Source organism: Bufo bufo, chromosome 4 (assembly GCF_905171765.1).
Source record: "Bufo bufo chromosome 4, aBufBuf1.1, whole genome shotgun sequence".
Lineage (NCBI taxonomy): Eukaryota > Metazoa > Chordata > Amphibia > Anura > Bufonidae > Bufo > Bufo bufo.
In genome coordinates this window covers 540,332,172-540,357,106 of record NC_053392.1, presented here as the reverse complement: position 1 = coordinate 540,357,106, position 24,935 = coordinate 540,332,172, and the positions used below count along the sequence as shown (strand labels likewise).

General features: G+C 41.5%; 1 long non-coding RNA gene across 1 annotated transcript; it reads left to right on the top strand.

Moving 5' to 3' along the window:
- Positions 1–1,390: 1,390 nt before the first annotated feature.
- LOC120997438 lies at positions 1,391–20,448 on the top strand. Its single transcript, XR_005778173.1, has 5 exons — positions 1,391–1,506; positions 5,116–5,120; positions 9,204–9,209; positions 15,608–15,614; positions 20,434–20,448. It is a non-coding gene; the product is annotated as an uncharacterized LOC120997438 (long non-coding RNA).
- The last annotated feature ends 4,487 nt before the right edge of the window (positions 20,449–24,935 follow it).

Here is a 24,935-nt window from a genome sequence, read left to right as displayed (position 1 = left end):
GTTTGGCTCCGTTCCGTCTCCATTCCGCTTTGGAGGCGGACACCAAAATGCTGCTTGCAGTGTTTTGGTGTCTGTCTGACGAAACTGAGCCAAACCGACCTGTCCTAACACACAATGTAAGTCAATGGGGACGGATCCGTTTTCACTGACACAATATGGCACAATAGAAAACGGATCCATCCCCCATTGACTTTCAATGGTGTTCAAGATGGATCAGTTTTGGCTATGTTAAAGATAATACAAACGGATCCTTTCTGAATAGATGCATGTGAACGGATGCGTTTGTACAGATTTATGACGGATCCACACCAAACGCGAGTGTGAAAGTAGCCTAACAAATGTTTTTTTGCTTTATCTGAAGGATTGAAAAGCATAGTGTATTACACTTTTGCATTTTTTTTCCTAATGTATATGTTAAACGTGAAACAAGAATGTGATATGAACACCCCCTAAGGTGTAGAAAGACCCCCACTTCCTAAATACTGTATTCTTTCTTAGACTATTACCTTTCATTTATATATTTATATGCTTCAGGACTGGGACACAATGTGCCTGGGTAATGTGTGAATTTTATTTACTGTAGCATCCGTTTCATCTGTCATAGGTGCTATGTAGTGAATGGACTACTGTTATTGTATTAAACATGTGTATACAATTGGGGAACTCTGCAGTGATGGGTCCACAAGAGTAAGTTTGTGGTTAATTCTATATAAGGGATAGAGCTTCCTGCCAAGGTTGAGTGGGGTGTATGCTTTTAGCAGCAACAGTACCATGTGCTAATAACAAGCCAGAGTGTCTGGTTCTTGTCTCATTTGTAACCAAGATAGTAAGGGTACTGAGACTGGTGCTAAGGATGCTTAGTCTTTATAGCCCGATAACATGGGCATTCTTCATGCATGTTGAATCGAGAAGCTGTAAAGTCAGACATACAAATGCAGCAAGCCCAGAGAAGGAGAGGATAGGAGTGATAGTAGCAAGAATGGTGGTAGTAGTTGACCCTAGTAGTACTCAGTCTGACCCTCCTCTGGGCCAGAAGGGTGCACCTTTTTTTTCCCTTCGGGGCACATCCTGATCTTGGGGTTCTCCTGCCCAGTGGTGGTTAAAAGGGTTGTCTGGGTTCAGAGCTGAACCCGGACATACCCATAATTTCACCCAGGCAGCTCCCCCTGACTTGAGCATCCGAGCAGTTCATGCTCCGATGCTCTCCCTTGCCCTGCGCAGGATCGCACAGGGCTCCTTTATTTACTATAACACACCGCCGGGCGGAGGCTTCCGCCCAGCAGTGTGTTTGGTGACAATACCGGCTCTGATGGGTGGGCTTTAGCGCTGCTCTAGCCGTTTTACAGACAAAGGCAGCGATAAAGCCCACCCATCAGTGCCAGTGACGTCACCGGAACTCCACAAAATGTCTTTGCCCTGCGCGATTTAGCGCAGGGCAAAGGAGAGCATCGGAGCATAAAATGCTTCAATGCTCTTGTCAGGACAGCTGCCTGGGTGAAATTCTGGGTATTTCCAGGTTCATCTCTGAACCAGAACAATCCCTTTAAGCATTCTGTTTTGCAATTGTGAGGTGCAAAGCTGGGTCCCGTGCAACATTGGTGGCAATGATGAGGCAGTTTTGCAGTGGAACAGTTCTTTACTAAGATTCAAGTTCAAGCATATCACTTACAATTGCCTGGATTGGCAGATGTTACATACAGTAAGTGCACTTTCCATAGATCTTACAGGTTACACAACTGCAAAGGTAGTTAATAGGCCAATATGTCTTTTTGAAGCAGTTCCCTTAACACTGCACTTCTCTAGCTGACTTTTGTTAAGCATCCAGGAATGCGAATGCAACACTTCTCTTTCTGCAAGGCAACCATGGGATGGACTCCAATGTCACACTATTCGCTGCATTTTTTCCCCACAGGTTGCTGTACTTACAGTGTATGCTTTCACAATGTCCTCTGTATAAACCGGTTATTATCTTATGTAGATGGCTAATTTGCTACTCATGTGTGTCCAGGCACTGTAAGACTTTGATCTCTTCAACGCGTGGCGACTCATTTTCAGACAGCAATTCTCCACAGAATTTCACCCTACACCTCCTCTTTTACATCTGGCATGCTTTTGGAGCGTTTTTCTGGTCCTTCTTTTGCTTTGCTGTGGCTGGTACATAATCCAGGGCTTTCTTTTCTCTTGGCTCTCCCCCCTAGCATGTGCTCATTCTTCTCTACTATTAGACATACACACGGACTCTGACTCTATATAGAGAGGGTGGCTACAACCCTATCTAGTGGTGGATGTAAATATGGCCTATTCACACCTTGTATAAAAACATAGAAATGCATTTCCTTTATAAAAGGTGCATTTTTAAACCCTTTTGCAGTGTACCGATGCATTGCAGTGGGATGCTGCACAAATAGCAAGTCTTACTGTGGCTCTGCAGCCAGCTACAGTACTCTTGCATCAGGGAGGGATTGTCTTTTGGCACAACACTGACTTTTTGGGCTGCACCAGCATGTAAGTTCAACTGTTTAATAGTTATACATCTCAGACAGAGAAGACTGGAATGCACCCAATATTGTTAGCCAAACTCCTGATTCTAGAGTGAAGTCACATTGTTGTTCTGCAGTGTTCAACACTAAAGTTGACTGTTTTGATTCACCTGCAACTCACCTGCTCCACACTACACACTGACAGTGGGGAGTTGTCCATTGTCCCGATCAATAAAAAAAAGCACCATCTTGCTTTGAGTATCATGGGTGGTCCACTGTTTTACACAGAATAACTAAGTGGTGGCTACAGCTATTGTGCCAACCTGTAGAAAGGGTGGACAGCTGATACAACAAGTCATTAACATTAATTAGAATATGCCGAAAGCAGGGTATGAGAGGAAAACGAAGGTTAGGCTTTTCTATCCCATACAACGTGTGACAACTTCTAGATTTAAAACCTATTGTTATAAAACATGATATTTGGGAGTTTTCCCACTAACAAATCTATTGCATAACCAAACATGTGTATTAGATTGGTCGGGGCCCAATAGCTGGTAGGTACCGGCAACCAATCACTAATTTGGGATGTCCCCCTCCTCCAGGGTCAATTTTGGCAAAATTGGTTTGTTCAAAGGATCGGGACTGGGTACTTAGACGTAAATGAGAAGTATCAGATACATATTTTGATGGTAATCTGATATCAATATTCCCAGATTGACCCAAATCAAAAGAAGATCTTTTTTTTTGACGCAAAGAAAAGATTGGCTGCAGCCAACATTAGGTATTCAATGCTATATCCTGCCAAATTGAGGGTGGTACACAATGATTCTGTCAGTTTTTTTTTCCACACAAGCGGATGTTGTGCAATGGCTGGACTCGATGGGGCTATGAAGAGAATGTAGAGGTGGGGAGAAGGGAGGTTAAGAGGGGAAGTGGCCAGGGGGGAGGTTTGGTGGAAGGAAAGAGGTTGATGGGTACTGTGAAACACCTTGTCAACCATGTAGGGGGTTTTCTGGGGGTGGGGGTGAGGGAGGGATTGGCTGTCGCCACTTGCTTTTCAGGTCTGCATGTCTCTCTCCTAGATGGGGGACTGGGATTTGCATTTATATATCGCTTATGCCACATAATATTTTATTTTGGAATGTGAGAGGGTTGGGAGACAGAGTGAAGAGGACAGTGTTGTTTGATCTTGTGGCCCGTCATTTGCCGGCTATCGTGGTATTACTAGAAACCCACGCATCAGTAGATAGGCTCTATACACTGAAAAGGAAATGGGCTTCTTTTGAGTATCACGCTTACTTCTCTTCGTATGCAAGAGGGGTCAGCGTCTATATTCACCGTGGGATGGAGTTTCAACCTGTTGATAATATGATAGATAAAGAAGGGAGATTTGTATTCATCCATGGCTTTTGGAAAGGGCAGGAGATGATATTGGCGTTTATTTATATTCCTCCACCATACAAATCAACTGTCTTTTCACTATTAGCTAAATACATAGCCACAAAAAAACAATGTACGTTATTAGTGGCCGGAGATTTCAATTCAGTTCTTGATCCTGAGTTGGATCGTTTCTCCGCCTCTTCTGGGCAGGGTCGGACTGGATCGCCTCTGAGTATTATTTGCCAGGAGCTGGCGCTGGTTGATATCTGGCGCCACCTCTATGGCAATAAGAAAATCTTTTCTTGCTTCAGCCAGTCCTATGGGTCAATGTCCCGTATTGACTTGGCTTTTGCAAGTCGTGATTTGAGTCATCAAATTTTGAAAATGAAGTATGAACCTCATGGAATTTCAGATCACTCCCCAGTCCTGATTGTGTTCAGAGAGGCGGATGCTCCAGGCTCGGGTAGAACTTTTAAACTGAATTCGCATTGGTTTGATGTGATAGGGGAGCAATGCCAAATTGATCTGGATATACAGGAATTCTGGGGCTTTAATGTAGGCTCAACACATATACACTATGTGTGGGATGCATTGAAGGCCCATATAAGGGGCTTATACTTTACTAAAATTAATAGGTATAGATTTGAACTCCGTCGAAGGGAACAACAGCTGACAGAGGCAATTAGGAATTTACGGGCTTTATTAATTGCTCATCATAATGAGCAATATATAAATCAGTTAAAGGAGGCCAATCAACAGCTTAAGACACTTCTGTACAGTAAAGCACAACATAAGCTTCTTTTCCATGGTCAAAATCGCTTCTGTGAAACGGGTAAAACGGGCAAGTTTCTTGCACGATTAGTGGCTAATCAGAGAGAGGCTACTAGTATAAGGGAGATTAGGAACTCAAAAGGTAATAGGGTGAGGTCCTCAGAGGAGATTAGGGAGGAATTTGTGAAATATTATTCTACTCTCTATCAGTCTGATTCTATGTTTAGTCGGAATGATATGAACCAATATTTACAACAATTGGAGCTTCCCCAGTTAGATGCACAGGACAGCGAGATGCTGGATTGCCCTATTCTTTTGGAGGAATTGCAAGCGATACTCCCATCCCTAAAGTACAATTCATCTCCTGGTCCAGATGGCTTGCCGTTTGAACTTTATAGGTACCATGCTAAATCGCTCCTTCCTATCCTTGTGCGGGTCTTGAATGAATCCTGTTCATTTGGCTCTTTGCCTCCATCATTTAGAGAGGCAGTGATCATCTTGGTGCTGAAAAAGGATAAAGATATACAGTATGCAATATGGGGTCATATAGACCCATATAGCTATTAAATACGGACTACAAGATCTTTGCTAAAATTATGGCTAATCGCTTGAAGAGGGTCATAGCCTCTCTGGTACATCCCAATCAGACGGGTTTTATTCCAGGCCGGCAAATACAGATGAGTCTTTATAGGGTGTATCTGAATCTCTCGGTTGGGGGTAGTATAGACCACTCCGTCCTGTCCTTAGATGCCGCAAAGACGTTTGACAGGATGGAGTAGTCTTTTTTGCGGGCTACTATGTCTCAATTTGGTCTGGGGAACATATTTATGGAAATGACTCAAATGCTATATGAACAGCCGATAGCATGTATTAATATCAATGGTATTAGTTCTTCTCCCGTTATGATGCGGCGAGGGATGAGACAGGGATGCCCCCTTTCTCCCCTTCTTTTTGCCCTATTTATTGAACCGTTAGCCTGTAAGATCCGTTTAGATAATCGTATAGACGGCTTCGGGGTGGCGGGAGTGAGCGATAAAATAAGCCTCTATGCTGATGATGTGATTCTGTTCCTGGATGAGGGATGGAAAATCCTTCCTTATGTGATAGAAGCAATAGAGGATTTTGGTAGATTATCGGGTTATTTGATTAATTGGGCTAAATCATCGCTCCTCCCGCTGAACCGTAAGGCCTTAGATGAGGGGAGTGGAGTCCGCGTTTTTGCTCCTAATGATACTTTGGACTATTTGGGGGTTAAGATTGGGGTTCCCATAAATAGGTTTTATGAGCTTAATTTGGCCCCGGTTTTGAATAAAGTCAAATCTAAAATATGCGCTTGGCAGAAATTGATATTGGCACAGACGGATCGAATAGCATTGGTTAAAATGATTATCTTGCCTATTGTGATGTCCCCGATGTGTGCTTCCCCTGTTTGGATCGATGATATATTTTTCCATAGATTGGAGACTCTTAATAACGATCTAATATGGGGAAAGAAGAGGGTGCGTATAAAGCAGAGATATCTTTGGCTGTCAGAGTCAGAGGGTGGGTTATCATTCCCTTTTTTTCAAGGATATTATTTATGTGCACAGATTCAGCGTTGCTGTAACTTTAAAGAGAGTTTACTTGCACGGTATTTGACAAAGGTTATGGATAAACCAATAGAGAATATCTTCACAAGTTTGGAGTCTGGGTATATGGGATTGAGGAAGTCCTTACTGATCCCTTGGACCCTACAGAGGGTTTGGAATAAGCTTAAGGAGATTCTAAAAGTTTCCTGTCCTTTTGCTTTCACCCCTCTGTGGGAGAACAGGAGTCTGGTGGAATTCTTCAAAATCACAGATTCTGTTTATTGGTTACGTAAGGGGGTTGTCAATGTGTGCCACCTCTTTTCTTTGGGACATTTTAAATCGTTTTTGGAATTTAATTTCACTGATAGTTCATCATTAGATCTGTTCATGTATTCACGCTTAAAACACATATATGAGGCCTCTAGGAATAAAGGCTACATTTTTCCACGATAGAATTTATTTTTTGATTATTGCTATGCCCAGAAAGATGAGAAGGTTAGGATATCTCGATTATACTGCAAACTCCGAATGGCATTGGCAACTGTAACACTCTTTAAAAGCCCAAGTAAGTGGGAGCAAGAGTTGCATTGCTCTCCACTACAGTGGACTAGCATTTACAGAAATGTAAGAAAGGCTACAATTTCCAATGCTCATAGATTAATTCAATTTAAGATCTTGCACCGATTGTACTATACGCCAAAAATGCAAGCGAAATTCCCCCAAAATAAAGGCCGAGATTGCTGCTGCCCGAAATGTGGATATGTGAATGCGGATTACGGCCACCTACTCTGGAACTGTAGTAAACTAAAAAAGTACTGGGAACAGGTTTTTATAACCCTACAAAAGGAGTCTTCTATGATATATAATCCCGGGATGATTACAGTGATATTGGGATACTTTGCTCCAGAAATGGAAATCTCGGTCCGGGTCAAACAGATCTGGATGAGGGGTTTGATGGCGGCAAAAGTTATTTTAAATAAACACTGGGGCTCTGTCTCCCCGCCCTCGCTAAATGAATGGATCCTGTACCTTCAACAAATTAGAATGTTTGAGGATATGGAAAGGAAACGGAGAGCGGCACGTATGACTGTTTATCTATAATTAATATTGTAATTGTGGGTATATTTGATAGAGCTGCTTTGACGACAGCCAATTGGGGTGGAGGAGGGGGGGGGAGTTTATAGTTGTATCTCTCTGTATATGAATTTTGAATTTATAGTGTTATTTATAAGTTAGGCAGGGCCTGCCTTTCTTTATACAGGGAGTGTAGAATTATTAGGCAAGTTGTATTTTTGAGGATTAATTTTATTATTGAACAACAACCATGTTCTCAATGAACCCAAAAAACTCATTAATATCAAAGCTGAATATTTTTGGAAGTAGTTTTTAGTTTGTTTTTAGTTTTAGCTATTTTAGGGGGATATCTGTGTGTGCAGGTGACTATTACTGTGCATAATTATTAGGCAACTTAACAAAAAACAAATATATACCCATTTCAATTATTTATTTTTACCAGTGAAACCAATATAACATCTCAACATTCACAAATATACATTTCTGACATTCAAAAACAAAACAAAAACTAATCAGTGACCAATATAGCCACCTTTCTTTGCAAGGACACTCAAAAGCCTGCCATCCATGGATTCTGTCAGTGTTTTGATCTGTTCACCATCAACATTGCGTGCAGCAGCAACCACAGCCTCCCAGACACTGTTCAGAGAGGTGTACTGTTTTCCCTCCTTGTAAATCTCACATTTGATGATGGACCACAGGTTCTCAATAGGGTTCAGATCAGGTGAACAAGGAGGCCATGTCATTAGATTTTCTTCTTTTATACCCTTTCTTGCCAGCCACGCTGTGGAGTACTTGGACGCGTGTGATGGAGCATTGTCCTGCATGAAAATCATGTTTTTCTTGAAGGATGCAGACTTCTTCCTGTACCACTGCTTGAAGAAGGTGTCTTCCAGAAACTAGCAGTAGGACTGGGAGTTGAGCTTGACTCCATCCTCAACCCGAAAAGGCCCCACAAGCTCATCTTTGATGATACCAGCCCAAACCGGTACTCCACCTCCACCTTGCTGGCGTCTGAGTCGGACTGGAGCTCTCTGCCCTTTACCAATCCAGCCACGGGCCCATCCATCTGGCCCATCAAGACTCACTCTCATTTCATCAGTCCATAAAACCTTAGAAAAATCAGTCTTGAGATATTTCTTGGCCCAGTCTTGACGTTTCAGCTTGTGTGTCTTGTTCAGTGGTGGTCGTCTTTCAGCCTTTCTTACCTTGGCCATGTCTCTGAGTATTGCACACCTTGTGCTTTTGGGCACTCCAGTGATGTTGCAGCTCTGAAATATGGCCAAACTGGTGGCAAGTGGCATCTTGGCAGCTGCACGCTTGACTTTTCTCAGTTCATGGGCAGTTATTTTGCGCCTTCGTTTTTCCACACGCTTCTTGCGACCCTGTTGACTATTTTGAATGAAACGCTTGATTGTTCGATGATCACGCTTCAGAAGCTTTGCAATTTTAAGAGTGCTGCATCCCTCTGCAAGATATCTCACTATTTTTGACTTTTCTGAGCCTGTCAAGTCCTTCTTTTGACCCATTTTGCCAAAGGAAAGGAAGTTGCCTAATAATTATGCACACCTGATATAGGGTGTTGATGTCATTAGACCACACCCCTTCTCATTACAGAGATGCACATCACCTAATATGCTTAATTGGTAGTAGGCTTTCGAGCCTATACAGCTTGGAGTAAGACAACATGCATAAAGAGGATGATGTGGTCAAAATACTCATTTGCCTAATAATTCTGCACACAGTGTAGGGTAGTTGATTGTTGTTGACAATGGCTATCCTGTGCTGAATGTCTTATTTACAATAACGTACTGTATTTCACTGTGCTTTTAAAAAAAGAAAATAAATATTTATAAAAAAAAAAAAGATTGGTCGGGGCCCAATAGCTGGTAGGTACCGGCAACCAATCACTAATTTGGGATGTCCCCAGTGACCTGTTTCATCTCACTTGACTGTTTCCAAATGTGCCACAGAATTGCATAGAGTTGCAGTGTACAAACACCATACAACTCCTGCTCACTGTGGTCATGCTGATGAGAAGGAATGAGGGACAGGGGACTCCTGTACTTGTCATCAGTGGTTATCCCTATGCAATCCCCCAATGATCTCACATTTTGTACCTATATGCTAGTATACTGATAGGCTATTTTGAAATTCTTTAGAGGTTCTCCAACCTGTTGATATTGACAACCTATCCTCAGGATAGGTCATCAATATTAGAGCTGTGGGGGTGCGGGTTGTCAGACGCTAAAAAGAAAACAGTGGACTCAGTTGAAAGCAGAAGGCTCTGTCCACTGTGCATCACAGCTCACGTTCAATTGAATTGGAGTGGAGATGCAGTATACCTGTGGTGGATGGAGCCTTCTGCTTCTGGCTCCATCCACTGTTATGTTTCTAACACCAGCAACTACTGAGAACAGCTGATCAGTGGGGGTGCTGGCTGTTGGATCCCTACCGATCTGATATTAATGACCTATCCTGAGAAATAGGTCATCAGTGTCTACAGACTGGAAAACCCCTATGAGGTTCTTTTAGATACAACATTCATGAAAATACCATCCTAGATAGTGGCCGACATTTACTATAAGAAGATATTATACAGGCTTGTATTAACTAGAACCCATTATTCTGTATATTTGATTCATTATCTTGCTTTATTTTGTTGAAAGCGCCCAGTTCTGACCAGGTCATATATGTTCATGTTACAAGTCAATTAATAATGCTAACAGACATGTCGGCTCCTTAGAAGCACAAAAAAATGGAAATTCCCTGTCTCCTGGATCTCTCAAAATACATGGATTACTTATATTATCAAGGCCTATTCATGTCCGGTCGAAAATAATTATTTGCAAGCCTTTTATCACTAGTCCGCAAGGGCCCCTTGTCAATCAAAGTGAATAATAATATGGTTTAAGTGGATAAACTTAAAGCCGTCAACGATACTGAAGTGCACAACTGTAACGTGATATATGTAAATAGCTGTCAGTAGGGACATGCAACTTGCTCACTGTTTTTAGGACCGATAACCCTTCTGTAGCTGGCTGTATTACGAGTGTAGCAGAAGTTATTAAGTGTATAGATTATACTGTAGATAATTACAATTCATATTCTTTGTATAGAATATGCTTGCCTAAATCTGTCAAATTGTCTCTTACATAAAGCAGAATTGAGTGATACTGCATGATAATAATCCAAATCTCAGAAGCAAGCCTTGATGTGAACGGCTGAGCACTGTGAGCAGAACTGAAATGAAGGTTTTGAACTTATTTGAACTTATTTTAAAGTCCTGACTTGAACCCAATGCTGTAGTAGGACACATACCAAATATTACAAAAAGTATATTTTTAATAACTTTAGAGAAGAGAGAACATGAAGGCCTCTTGAGTATCATCTAGTCTTGGACATAAGGAGAGCACCATTGTAGCTCGGAGGATAATTTCATAATTTTATATATACATTGTGCTGCTGAATAAAATTGAGAAATGTACATATGTGTTTTCTCTTCAAGTCTTTAACCACTTCCATACCACGCCATTTACCATTACCTTCCTGACCAAGTCTAATTTTGCAAATCTGACATGTATCACTTTATGTGGTAATAACTTTGGAATATTTTTACTTATCCAAGCCATTTTGAGACAGTTTTTTCATGACACATTGTATGTCATGTTAAAATTTGAGTCGGTATGTTTTACCTTTATTTATAGAAAAAATCCAAAATTTACAGAAAAATTGGTCAAATTCACTATTTTCTAAATTTTAACCTCTCTTACAGTGGCGCCTCATAAAATAATTATTACTTAACATTTACCATGTGACTACTTTATGTGGGCATCATTTGGGTAATGTTATTTTATTTTTTAGGATGTTAGAAGGCTTAGAATTCTTTTAAGCAATTTTGACATTTTCAAGAAAATTTCCAAAATCAACTTTTTTAACCCCAGGGACATTTGCCCCCTTCCTGACCAGGTTTATTTAGAAAATCTGACATGTCACTTTATGTGGTAATAGCTTTGGAACGCTTTTACTTATCCAAGCCATTCAGAGATTATCTCGTGACACATTGTACTTCTTGATAGTCATAAATTTGAGTCAATATATTTCACCTTTATTTATGAAAAAATCGCAAATTTACAAAAAATTTAGAAAAATTAGCAATTTTCAAAATTTCTATTTCTCTGCTTTTAAAACAGAATGTTCTTCCTCATAAAATATGTATTACTTAACATTCCCCATATGTCTGCCTCATGTTGGCATCATTTTGTAAATGTCATTTTATTTTTTTAGTACGTTAGAAGGCTTAGAATTTTAGAACCAATTCTTAAAATTTTTAAGAAAATTGCCAAAACCCACTATTTAAGGACCAGTTCAGGTCTGAAGTCACTTTGTGGGGCTTACATAGTGGATAGACCCCTATAAATGACCCCATTGTAAAAACTACACCCCTCAAGTTACTTAACTTTGTTAACCCTTTAGGTGTTCCACAAGAATTAGAGGAAAATAAAGATTACATTTTTAAATTTCACTTTTTTGGCAGATTTTCCATTTTACTCCATTTTGTTCTTTAACACATCGAGGGTTAACAGACAAACAAAATTAAATATTTATTACCCTTATTCTGCGGTTTACAAAAACTCCCCACATGTGGTCGTAAACTGATGTAAGGGCACATGGCAGGGCACAGAAGAAAAGGAGCGCCATATGGCTTTTGTAAGGCAGATTTTGCTGAACTGGTTTTTAGATGCCATGTCCCATTTGAAGCCCCCCTGATGCACCCTTACAGTAGAAACTCCCAAAAAGTGACCCATTTTGGAAACTAGGGGATAAGGTGCCAGTTTTATTGGTACTATTTTGGGGTACATATGATTTTTAATTGCTCTATATTACGTTTTTTGTGAGGCAAGGTAACAAAAAAATGGCTGTTTTGGCACTGTTTTTTTTTTACAACATTCGTCTGACAGGGTAGATCATGTGCTAATTTTTAGAGCAGGTTGTTACGGTCACAATGATATCAAATATGTCTACTTTGTTTGTTTGTTTCAGTTTTACATAATAAAGCATTTTTGAAAAAAAATTATGTTTTTGTGTCTCCATATTCTGAATGCCATATTTATTTTTTTCTATGCCGATCGTCTTGTGCAAGGGCTCGTTTTTTTCAGGAAGAGTAGACGTTTTAATTGGTACCATTTTTGGGTACATATGATTTTTTGATCATCCATTATAACACTTTATGGGGCAAGGTGACCAAAAAACTGGTTGTTTTAGCACAGTTTTTATTTATTTCTTTTTACAGTGTTCACCTGAGGGGTTACGTCATGTGACATTTTTATAGAGAAGATCTTTTTCTTATTTATATAAGTTTTACACAATTATAGCATTTTTGAAACAAAAAAATGATGTTTTAATGTCTCCATAGTCTGAGAGCCATATTTTTTTATATTTTATGTCCGATTGTCTTAGTTTGGATCTCATTTTTCGTGGGATGAGGTGACAGTTTGATTGTTACTATTTTGGGGGAATAAATAAAGTTGCCCAAGCAGCGAGAGATAATGGATACCACTCGCCAGCTACAACATTAATGGATATGTGCAGGAAGAAGAGGTAGCGTATTATAAGACTTAACGTTTAATAAATACTGGGATAAAAAGTACGGACATATGTTGTACAGCCTCAGTGCCGGGCTGATCGAAGTCTGTAGAAGACCCGACAGCTCCTGCACTCTACTGGCCCCGGCGGTCACATGACTGCTGTATCGCCACACAGCAGGTCTCAGAATTGCCTTCTGAGACCTGCTGTGGTTTTTGGAGGGCATATGGTTTTTGGAGGGCAGATTTTGCTAGAAAGGTCTTTGGGCACCATGTTGCATTTGAAGAGACCCTGAGGTACCCCTACAGTGAAAACCCCCAAAAAGTGACCACATTTTGGAAACTACACCACCTAAGGAATTTTTAATGGGTGTAATGAGCAAACAGTCGTTTCATAGAATTATAGCACTTTGCTGTGAAAATGGAAAATTAATTATATTTTTATTTTTTTTACAGGAAAACAGCGCTTAAACTTTCTTTTTTATAAGAGATAACAGGAGAATATCACCCCACAATTTGCTACCTTTTTTTATTGAGTACAGAAGTACCCCATTTATGGTTGTAACTGCTGTTTGGGGGATACGCTAGGGCTCAGAAGGGAAGGAGCAGCATCTAGATTTTCTGTCATAGAATTTGCTGAAATGATTTTTAACCCCTTAAGGAGCCATGACGCACATGTGACATCATATCTGGCCATGACTTAAGGACCAGTGACGTACATGTATGTCATGCTGACTGGGCGCGTGCCCGCCCGATCGGTGGCAGGGGTCTGGCAGTCACTGCTGTATGCGCTGGCATCGGTGAAAACACAGATGCCGGCGCATTAACCCTCGCACTGCCACGGGCAGCGCTGACCGCGGCACGTGCGGGGTCCTGCAGGATGCGGGGTTGCCATCGTGCTGCTGTGACGGGGAATCGATGGCAGGTAAGGCAGCCGAATGCCTTCCATGACAGCCTGTGAGATCCAGCCATCTGAATCTCACAGTCAGCAAGCTGTAAGTGTATTACACTGTGTAATACACTTACAGCCAATGCATTACAATACAGAAGTATTGTAATGCATTGTAAAGGGGATCAGATACCCAAAAGTTAAAGTCCCAGAGTGGGACAAAAAATAAAGTGTAAAAAGAAGTTAATAAAATAAAGTTTAAAAAAACAACAACATTTTAAGTAAAAAAAAAAGCGTCCTTTTCACAAAATAAAGTAAATAAGAAATTGTCAAAAATAGGGAAAAAAAGAAAAGTAGACATCACTAAATGTGCAACACCAAGGAATCAAAAAGGCATATGCCCCCCTAAATAGTACCAATCTAACCGTTACCTCATCCCACAAAAAATGAACCCCTACCTAAGACAATCACCCAAAAAATAAATACAAATATGGTTCTCAGACTATGGAGACACTAAAACATGATTTTCTTTTTGTTTAAAAAATGATATTATTATTTAAAACTTAAATACATTTAAAAAAGTATACATATTAGGTATTGCCACATGCGTAAGGACCTGCTCTTGAAAAATATCTCATGACATAACCCCTCAGGTTAACAGCGTAAAAAAATAAAATAAAAGCGATGTAAAAAAAAGCCATTTTTTGTCACCTTACATCACAAAAAGTGTTATAGCAAGCGATCAAAAAGTCATATACACCCCAAAATAGTGTAAGCTACAAAATTAGGGTAATAAATATTGAGTTTTGTTTGGCTGTTATCACTTGCTTTGTTACTGGAAAAAATTGATTAAAATCTGCCAAAAAAGTTAAATTCTGAAATTTCATCTACATTTTCCTTTAATTCTTGTGGAACACCTAAAGGGTTAACAAAGTTTGTAAATCAGTTTTGAATACCTTGAGGGGTGTCGTTTCTAAAATGGGGCCATTTATGGGTGGTTTCTATTATGTAAGCCTCACAAAGTGACTTTTTTTTTATCATTGTATGTATCATTACTCCAAACCAGCTTCTCTTATTACCAATAGTGCAAGCCATTTACTGTTGATCTGCGGGGTTTCAGACATGACTTACCAAACTAAAACTTTTATTCTGTGACTTCTCAGTCATTTAAATGTATTTTTTGTTTGGCAACACTTTAGACAGCGTCAGACTGAAGTCCTTTGGGCCCACCAGAGGAATGGATTCTGAGGGCCCACCCTCTGTGTATATAGGACCTAACTGTCATTCTTTTTTTATTTTTGTAATCTATAGGGGCAGTGATACTAACCATTTTTGTAATATACTTTCATTACTGAAATCACACATTTCTATTAGAAAAATTGCTCTAAAGTGGCCCATTTTGAGCCTTAGCAACACTCCTCTGTCTTCTGTTTACATAACTGTGAAGACCTGCTCAACACTGACCGTGTTATGTAAACAGAAGACAAAGGAACGTTGCTAAGGCTCAAAATGGGCCACTTTAGATATATATTTTTAATAGAAATGTGCAATTTCAGTAATGAAAGTATATTACAAAAATGGTCAGTATCACTGCCCCGATACATTACAAAAAAAAGAAAAAAAAGAATGACAGTTACACTTTAAGAGCCCTGTTTTACTAGGGTCCAATATTGTCAGGATCTTCTGGTGGTCCAGTCCAAACATGTGTTCAGCTTTAGCTTACAGACAATGCATGTCACGTGGCGGTTCGCCGTGACGTGATTTGTGCCCCCTCTCAGGCGGTATCGTCTCCCAGTGGGTATTCAGGTCTGTCGCGCCCTTGCATACTGGCTACGGCGTTCCGTGCTTACTGGTTGCTAGGGGCAACGTCCTGTATCGCAGCTTCATTGCTGTGGTTTCTTGCTTACCCCTGACCTGATTAGGTACCTCCCTGCTTGGTTCTGATGGGGTTAAACTCCCTCTTCGGTTCCAGGGTTGTGTCCTTTCAGGTGTGCTCGTTAGGCTGCTACTTCTGTCTTTGAACGTGGAGGTTCAGGGCTCAGTCTGCATAGGTTGTGGTCATTTCTGTTAATTCAGGCTGTTCCTGTTCTTGTGTGCATTCTGGGGGTCAGTACTGTTAATTCAGGCTGTCCAGTCAGAGGTGTATCTTGGTTTTGTGCTGCCCTAGGCGAGACTAAATTCGGGCACCCCCCTAATATAAATTTGACCCACCCCTTCCTGTCAAGGCCAAACCCCTTTCTCTCTAAACCCCACCCCTTCCTGTCAAGGCCAAACCCCTTTCTCTCTAAACCCCACCCCTTCCTATGTGCCATCCACAGATCCCCCTCCCCTAAACAGTGCCATCCACAGATCCCCCTCCCCTAAACAGTGCCATCCACAGATCTCCCCCCTAAACAGTGCCATCCACAGATCCCCCTCCCCTAAATAGTGCCTTCCACAGATCTCCCCCTAAACAGTGCCATACACAGATCCCCCTCCCCTAAATAGTGCAATCCACAGATCTCCCCCCTAAACAGTGCCATCCACAGATCTCCCCCCTAAACAGTGCCATTCACAGACCCCCATCCCCTAAATAGTGCCATCCACAGATCTCCCCCCTAAACAGTGCCATCCACAGATCCCCCTCCCCTAAATAGTGCCATCCACAGATCTCCCCCCTAAACAGTGCCATCCACAGATCCCCCTCCCCTAAACAGTGCCATCCCCAGATCTCCCCCCTAAACAGTGCCATCCACAGATCTCCCCCTAAACAGTGCCATCCACAGATCCCCCTCCCCTAAAAAGTGCCATCCACAGATCTCCCCCCTAAACAGTGCCATTCATAGACCCCCTCCCCTAAATAGTGCCATCCACAGATCTCCCCATTAAATAGTGCCATCCACAGATCCCCCTCCCCTAAATAGTGCCATCAACAGATCCCCCTCCCCTAAATAGTGCCATCCACAGATCCCCCTCCCCTAAATAGGGCCATCAACAGATCCCCCTCCCCTAAATAGTGCCATCCACAGATCCCCCTCCCTAAATAGTGCCATTAACAGATCCCCCTCCCCTAAATAGTGCCATCAACAGATCCCCCTCCTGACGCTCACAGGAGAACATTTATAAACTAATCATTAACTTTAATCATTGCTAATCTCTTTACTGGATATCTTACTCTGTCTTGACTCTTAGCTCTGGTAACAGCAGGCAGTGCGGGCGGGCGGCGCTCACTCACTGACGTCACGCACCTGCTCCTCCCACTAGGCGGCGCAGGCGCGTGACGTCAATGAGTGAGCGCCGCCCGCACTGCCTGCTGTTACCAGAGATAAGAGTCAAGACAGAGTAAGATATCCAGTAAAGAGATTAGCAATGATTAAAGTTAAAGTTAATGATTAGTTTATAAATGTTCTCCTGTGAGCGGCGTAGCCCTGTATATTCTAACCCCCAGGCAAGCGTCCCTGTCACCATGGGAACGCCTGGGGGTTAGAATATACCATCGGATTTGAGTCGTGAAAACACAGATTCGATGGTATATTCTAACCCCCCAGGCAAGCGTCCCCGTCACCATGGGAACGCCTGGGGGTTAGAATATACCATCGGATCTTCTGAGTATACCGGCGGCAACATATAAGACGGATGGGACAGGGGCAAACAAGGCATTTTGCCGCCCCATTGGCAAGTGCCGCCCTAGGCAAATGCCTTGTTTGTGATAGATACGCCACTGTGTCCGGTACCCTGCTATGTTTCTGCTCTTCCTGTCCATGCCACGCCAGGTCATGCCTTGAGGGTGTCTGTACCCTGCTATGTCTTTGTTCATGTCTGTCCTTGTCCATGCCCGGTGGGTGTCATGCCCTTTCGGCTTTGTCATGTCTGTCTATGTTTTGCTTTGCCAGGTTTTGTCTTTGCATTAGTCCGGCCACCTATGTCTCGGTATGGTTCTGCATTGTTGTCTTCTGTTCCATTCCATGTCCTGTACCTCGCTATACCTGTTCATGTTTCCATGCTATGTTCATGTCATGATGGTTGCTTTCCTTGTTCATGACATGATGGCTGCGCTCCTAGACGGTTCCAGTCGGATCCAGGTTCCATGATGCTTGCGTTCCTATTCGGTTTCGGTTGATGTCATGATGGTTGCGTTCCTTTTTTCACGACATCATGGCTGCTTTCCTAGATGGCTTCAGTCGGTACCAGGTCCGCCTCTGAAATGGGGCTCCATGAATTCCCCGGAGGGGGGATTCCCTTTCTTTGCGATGCCTAGACCACGCCTTGCTCGCAATGCGTCCTGGAGGTACCCTCGGGACCTCCGGCACGTGACAATGCATTTTACGGTTTCTTCAACAATGTTAAATTCTGAGAAAACAAAAGTTTGTTTGAATATCTATCCAAAGAGTAAATGCCCCTTTACCCAGGCTAAAGATTGTGACAATTATTGGAAAGAATCATTCCTAGGAATGCTTGTTCCTGATAATTACCCAGTGTAAATGTGCTGTAGATCACCCCAGTAAATGTTCATTCATGAAGCAAAAGCATTAGTCCTAAATTATCGTTTCTGGGCAGCAGATTGTTTTGTCTAAACAGCAATCTGCAATGCAAAAGCCATGATTCTCTATAGGGAGAGTGAACCCCACAGCAATCGTTCATTCCCATAAAGAGAAGATGACTGCTGCATGTAGATTCAGCTCACACCCCTACCGACAAGTAAGCAATTATCAGGAACAAACCCATTATTTCTGATCATTGCCTGCAGTGTCGGCCCATGTAAATAGGTGTTCATCAAATTATTTCCAATTATTTTAGGATCAGCCAGGTGTTTTTTTCCAGTTTGTTTTGCAATTGTGAAGCAAAGGTTGTCTGGTTTAAAAAAATTTCTTCTCACATTGTGTGTCACTGAAGCTGATGGAACCCCTTGCTATCAGCTAGTATATTTTGGGTGGGGGGCTGGGGGTGTGTGGTGGTAAAGGTTAGTTTTGCTTGCAGCAAAGCATTCAATGGCCTTCCACTGATTACAAAGGACACCTTCCAATTTTTTTGCAGCTAATACAAGAGGTCCTGATTGGGGGCTCCTTGCACTGTTTTAGTTCAGCATTCCCCAGTAAAGGCTCATACACAGCGTACAGGTCCTTTCACATGGACCGGTGTTTCAGGCAATTATTGAAAATGCTCCTGAGAATTTCCTGATCATCAGCAGAGATGAGGGCTGCATTTACATGCAGCAATCACCTCTGTGTTATGGGGACAAGGGATGATTAGGATTTACTGTGAATCTGCTGCCCGTTTTGCCTATCTCCATAGATGAAGGACCTGCGATGACATCATAGTCATGTGATCTTTTCAACACTTGAAGTGGTGGTAGGACCTGTGATGAGGTCACCAGTCATCATGTGACCAGCGCAGAAAAAGGCAGCGCTCAGCAGTGGAGACCTGTGATGCCATGGAATGAATGTGAGAAATGCTGGGAGATGTGGTTCTCCCCATTATAGCTCCCCCCTGCTTAGTGGGAGGGAAATATGTTATTTAACTAGGACTGTATGTTAGAGGGACTGAAGGGAAGGGATGGCTGTTAGTTACTTGGGACTGTATGTTATACATAGAACATTGGAGGAGAGATGACTGGTGTTATTTACATGGGACTGGATATTATAGAGGGCTGGAGGGTAAGGAGTAATGTTATTTACATGGGACTATGTGTTGGAGGGGCTGAAGGAGGGATTTAAGTTATTTACATGGGACTGTTTGTTATAGAAGACTAAGAAAGAAAGGTTATTTACATGGATTTGTATTATATAGAAGACTGGTGGGAGAGGACTGGTGTTGTTTACATGGGACTGCATGTTATAGAAGACTGGAGTGAGAGGAGTGATGTTATTTACATGGGACTGTATTGTATAGAAGACTATAGGAGAGGACAGGCATTATAATTATAGGGGGCACTGCAGGGAACATTATAAATACTGTGGGCTGTGGTGGCAGGCATGACTACTGAGGGCTCAATAGGAGTGCTTTATAGATTGGCCTTATTTCTATTAGTGGTGCCTTATTAGTACTGAGGGTACTGTAGGGATACTATGGGGGGGGGGGGGGTGTGGCTTCCTCCTAGCAGTGAGGCCGGTGATGTCACCGGCACTAATGGACATGCTTTAGAGCTGCCCTAACCTGTAGAGCCACCCATCAGTGCTAGGGCTGTGAGAAAAATAGCCCTTGCCCTACACTTTACTGCGCAGGCCAAGGGAGAGCATCGGAGTATGAAATGTCAGAGGGGCTGAGTGGGGGGAGAAGGGGATATGTCCGGGTTCAGCTCTGAACCAGGATAACTGCTTTAAATGGCCTCTGTCATCAGATTTGCATCTATGAAACTGGCTGACCTGTTACATGTGCGCTTGGCAGCTGAAGACATCTGTGATGGTCCCATGTGTGTCCGCATTGCTGAAATTATTATTTTTAAATTTGTGCGAATGAGCCTCTGGGTTTCTTTTCAACTGCCTCTCCCTGTCTACGTTGACAGGGCCTGGCAGTGAAAATGTGATTACAACTGGCCATTTCAAAGTGCAGAGGGTGCGACAGTTACAGAGAGAGCGGAGCCTATGGTTGTAATGGTAACGCCCCCATTTGTATATAATAAAACATCATTTTCTCAGCAATGCAGGCACATCTGAACATGGGACCAACACAGATGTCTTCAGCTGCCAAGCGCACATGTAACAGGTCAGCCCTTTAATTGTGCAAGCGTATGAGGGAGTCCTGAGGGATAGCTGAAGGCCTAGGGAGCATTTTACCATAAGCTATCTAAAAAAATATGGACTTCAGTGGGGGGAGGAAGCATCAAATCTAAATATGGCCCTGGCTCCACAGCAGCAGCACAATGTAGTATCAGACATCACACTGCTACTGTGAAGGGGGGAAAATATCTGGACATAACTACTGTGAGGGGCACATTTCTGGAAATAACTATTGTGAGGGGCACATATCTGTCATAACTACTGTGATGGGCACATGTCTGAACATAACTATTGTGAAGGGGGCACATATGTGGACATAAATACTGTGAGAGGCACATATCTAGGCATAACTACTATGAAGGAGGCACATATCTGGATATAACTACTGTGAAGGGGGCACATATCTGGACATAACTATTGTGAGGGGGCACATATCTTTCACAACTACTGTGAGCGGCACATATCTAGACATAAGTACTGTAAAGGGGGCACATATCTGGACATAACTACTGTGAAGGGGGCACATATATGAACATAACTATTGTGAAGGGGCCGCATATCTGGACATTACTGTGATAGGCACGTATCTGGACATAACTATTGGGAAGGAGGCACATATTTGGGCATAACTACTGTGAAGGGGGCACATATCTTGGCATAGCTACTGTGAAGGGGTCACATATCTGGGCATAACTACTGTGAAAGGGACACATATCTGGCATAGCTACTGTAAAAGGGGGCACATATCTGGGCATAACAGCTGTGAAGGGGGCACATATCTGGACATAGCTACTGTGAAGGGGGCACATATCTGGGCATAATACTGTGAAGGAGGCACATATCAGGGCATAGCTACTGTGAAGGGGGCACATATCTGGGCATAACTGGTGTGAAGCGGGGCATCTTTGGGCATAACTACTGTGAAATGGGCACCGATCTGGGAATAACTGCTGTGAAGGGGTGCATATCTGGGCATAAGTGTTGTGAAGGGGGCACATATCTGGGCATAACTGCTGTGAAGTGGGCATCTCTGTGCATAACTACTGTGAAGGGGGCACATCTTTGCATAGCTACTGTGAAGAGGGCACAGTGTGGGCATTACTACTATGTGCAGGTACAAAGGGGGAATAAATATTATGTGGGGGAATTAAGAGGACTGGAAGCTGTAAGTGGATTACACTGTGTAATACACTAACAGCCAATGCATTACAATACAGAAGTATTGTAATGCATTGTAAAGGGAATCAGACCCCCAAAAGTTGAAGTCCCAGAGTGGGACAAAAAATTAAGTGAAAAAAGATGTTAAAAAAATAAAGTTTTACAAAAAATTAAAAGTTTCAAGTAAAAAACAAAACAAAAATGTCCTTTTCCCAAAATAAAGTAGGTGTACTTTCACACTAGCGTTTTTGTTTTCTGTTATTGAGTTCCATCACAGGAGCTCAATACCGGAAAAAAACTGATCAGTTTTAGGCCTCATGCACATGGACGTTTTTTTTGCGGTCCGCAAAAACGGTTTCCATTGTTCCGTGATCCGTTTCCGTTTTTTCATCCGTGGGTCTTCCTTGATTTTTGGAGGATCCACGGACATGAAAAGTGAAAAAAAAAAAATAAGTCAAGTTTGCATTGAAAATGATAGGAAAAACGGACACGGATCACGGACACGGATCACGGACGCGGATGACTATCTTGTGTGCATCCGTGATTTTTCAGGGACCCATTGACTTGAATGGGTCCGTGAACCGTTGTCCGTGAAAAAAATAGGACAGGTCCTATTTTTTTCACGGACTGGAAAGTCCCGGCGATGGAACTGCCTGCCGGAATCCTCTGCCGCAAGTGTGAAAGTACCCTAAAAAAAAATTGTATAAAAATAGGGAAATAAAAGAAAAGTAGATATATTAGGTATCGACCGGCTCTATAAAAATATCAAATGACCTAACCCCTCGGTGAACACAGTCAAAAAAATAAAAACTGTGGTAAAAAAATTTTTTTGGTCACATTGCATTACTAAAAGTGCAACACCAAGTGATCAAAAAGACATATGCCCCCTAAAATAGTACCAATCTAACCGTCACCTCATCCCGCAAAAAATGAACCCCTACCTTAGACAATCGCCAAAAAACAAACAAAAAAAATCTATGGCTCTCAGACTATGGAGACATTAAACATGATTTTTTTGTTTCAAAAATGCTTTTATTGTATTAAATGTAAAAAAAATAAAAAAAGGAGACATATTAGGTATTGCGCATCCGTAACAACCTGCTCTAAAAAAAATACCACATAACCTTACCCCTCAGGTGAACACCGTAAAAAAAAAAAAAAAAGGTTTCAAAAAAGCCATTTATTGTCACCTTACATTACAAAAAGTGTAATACCAAGCGATCAAAAAGTCTTATTTACCCCCAAAATGGTACCAATCAAACCATCACCTCATCCTGCAATAAATGAGCACCCACATAAGACAATCACTTAAAAAATAAAAAACAATAAACCTATCCATCAAAAGCCATATGGCGCTCCTTCCTTTCTGAGTCCTGCCATGTGCCCCCACAGCAGTTCACCACTACATATGGGGTGTTGCCATATTGAGGAGAAATGGGTAAGAAATTATGGGGTGCTTTTTCTCTTGTTACCCCTTGTGAAAATGAAAAATTTGGGGCTAAAGCAACATTTTATTGGAAGAAACAAAATTTTTCCCTTTTTCAGCCAAGTGTTTCCAAATTCCATAAAACGCTTAGGGGGTCAAAGTGCTCAGTACCCCCTTAATATATTCTTTAAGGGGTGTAGTTTCCAAAATGGGGTCACTTTTTGAGGGTTTACACTGTAGGGGGTATGTCAGGGTCTCTTCAAATACAAAATGGTGCCTAAAAACCATTCTAGCGAAATCTGCCTTTAAAGTCCATATGGCGCTCCTTTCCTTCTGCCCCTGGGGTTAACAGTCTTTTCAGCTGTGTGAATCCTACTTTCACTTTCTGCCTCTCATAACTCTTATCTGTAAAATACTAAAAGATCATTAACAATTATTTAAGCCACATTCATACCATTAACCCCTTCAGTACCGAGCCACTTTTCAAACTACACGCTTCAAGGTATTCAAAACTGATTTCACAAACTTTCTTAACCCTTTAGGTGTTCCACAAGAATTAAAGGAAAATGTAGATGAAATTTCAGAATTTCACTTTTTGGGAGATTTTCCATTTTAATCCATTTTTTCTAGTAACAAAGCAAGGGTTAACAGCCAAACAAAACTCAATATTTATTGCCCTGATTCTTTAGTTTACAGAAACACCCCATATGTGGTCATAAACTGCTGTACGGGCACACAGTAGGGCACAGAAGGAAAGGAACGCCATATGGTTTTTGGAAGGCAGATTTCATTGGGATAATTTTAAGTTGCCATGTCTTATTTGAAGACCCCCTGATGCACCCCTAGAGTAGAAACTCCAAGAAAGTGACCCCATTTTGGAAAATACACCCCTCAAGGTATTTCAAACAGATTTTACAAACTTTGTTAACCCTTTAGGTGTTCCACAAAAATTAAAGGAAAATGTAGATGAAATTTCAGAATTTCACTTTTGTGGCCGATTTTCAATTTTAATGAATTTTTTCCCACTAACAAAGCAAGGATTAACAGCAAAACAAAATTTAATATTTATTACCCTGATTCTGTAGTTTACAGAAACACCCCATATGTGGTCGTAAACTGCTATACGGGCACACGGAAGGGCGCAGAAGGAAAGGAACCCCATATGGTTTTTGGAGGGCAGATTTCACTGGGATAATTTTCACTGGGATAACAAGTTGCCATGTCATATTTGAAGACCCCCTGATGCACCCCTAGTAGAAACTCCAAAAAGTGACCCATTTTGGAAACTATGGGATAAGGTGGAAGTTTTGTTGGTACTATTTTAGGGTACATATGATTTTTGGTTGCTCTATATTACACTTTTTGTGAAGCAAGGTAACAAAAAATTGTTGTTTTGGCACCGTTTTTATTTTTTGTTATTTACAATGTTAGATCATGTGGTATTGTTATAGAGCAGGTTGTTACAGACGCGACAATACCAAACATGACAGCTTTTTTGGGTTGCTTGTTTCAGTTATACATATAAATCATCTTTGAAAAAAAATGATTTTTAGTGTCTCCATATTCTGAAATCCATAGTTTTTTTTTTTTTGGGCGACTGTCTTATGTAGAGGATAATTTCTTTTTTTGGCATGAGATGACGGTTTGAATGGTACTATTTTAGGGTGCATATGACTTTTTGATCGCTTGGTAATACACTTTTTGTGATGTAAGGTGACAAAAAATGGCTTTTTTGACACACTTTTTTCTGTGTTCACCTAAGGTATTAGGTCATGTAATATTTTTATACAGCAGGTTCTTACGGATGCTGTGATACCTAATATGTATACTTTTTATTTATTTAAGTTTTACACAATAACAGCATTTTTTAAACAAAAAAATATAAAATCATGTTTTAGTGTCTCCATAT